This window comes from Mandrillus leucophaeus, unplaced genomic scaffold (genome assembly GCF_000951045.1).
Source record: "Mandrillus leucophaeus isolate KB7577 unplaced genomic scaffold, Mleu.le_1.0 Scaffold274, whole genome shotgun sequence".
Taxonomy (NCBI): Eukaryota; Metazoa; Chordata; class Mammalia; order Primates; family Cercopithecidae; genus Mandrillus; species Mandrillus leucophaeus.
In genome coordinates this window covers 1,529,063-1,530,430 of record NW_012102854.1, presented here as the reverse complement: position 1 = coordinate 1,530,430, position 1,368 = coordinate 1,529,063, and positions in this window count along the sequence as shown.

The window sequence follows — 1,368 nt, the reverse complement described above, 5'->3', positions numbered from 1 at the left end:
TGGGATTACAGGCGTGCACCAGCACGCCCAGCTAATTTTTGTATTTTTAGTAGAGACAGGGTTTCACCATGTTGGCCAGGATGGTCTCCATCTTCTGACCTTGTGATCCCCCCAGCTCAGCTTCCCAAAGTGCTGGGATTACAGGCGTGAGCCACCACGCCTGGCTTTGTTTCTTAAGCACTTACCACTAACATGCCAAATATTATCCTTCATCATTGCACCACTGGAATGTAATTTCCACGTGGGCAGATTTGAAAATATATATTTAATTCCCCCTTTCAGCTCTTTTTTTTTTTTTTTAGATAAGGTCTTGCTCTGTCACCCGGGCTGGCATGTAGTGGCGTAATCTTGGCTCACTGCAGCCTCCCCCGCCCAGACTCAAGCCATCTTCCTACCTCAGCCTCTCAAGTAGCTAGGACCACAGACATAGACCACCATACTCAGCTAGTTTTTTGTTTGTTTGATAGAGACAGGGTTTCACCATGTTGCCCAGGCTGGTCTCAAACTCCTGAGCTCAGGTGATCCGCCTGCCTTAGCCTCCCAAAGTGCTAGAATTACAGGCCTGAGCCACCGCACGCCGGCCTGCTTTTTTCCAAATGTTCTAATCTTTCTCATTTTTTTTTTTTTGACACAAGACCTCGCTCTGTCACCCAGCCTGGAGTGCGGAGTGCGGTGGCCTGATCACAACTCACTGCAGCCTTGAACTCCCAGGCTTAAGAGATCCTCCCACCCCAGCCTCTTGAGTAGCTGGGACTACAGTCATATGCCACCATGCCCAGCTAATTTTTGTATTTTTTTGTAGCGATGGAGTTTGCGCATATTGCCCAGGCAGGTCTGCAATTCCTGGGTTCAAGTGATCCTCCCGCTTCAGCCTCCCAAGGTGCTGGGATTACAGGCATGAGCCACTGCAGCCAGTCCAGCTGTTAATCTTATTGATGATTAATTACATGTGATGGGTTACTTCTCAGTTGCTGCTTTCAAGGTTCTCTTTTTATCTTTCAATAATTTGATTATGATATGTCTGGTGACGGATATCTTTGAGTTTATCCTATTTGAAGATTGTTGAGCTTCTTGGCTCTATAGATTGATGTTTTTTTCATCAAATTTTGGGAGTTTCAGCCATTCTTTTTTCACATATTATTTTTTACTCCCTTCCTTTTTGTCCTCTCCTGCTGGGACTCCCATTGTTTGATGATGTCTCATAGGTCTCTGAAGCTCTGTTCATTTATCTTCATTCATTTTTCTTTCTGTTCCTTAGACTTGATCATCTCAACTGATCTGTTCTCACATTCACCGATCTTTTCTTCTGCCTACTCAAATCTGTTGTTGAACCCTCTATTGATTTTTTCTTTTCTTTTTTTTTTTTTT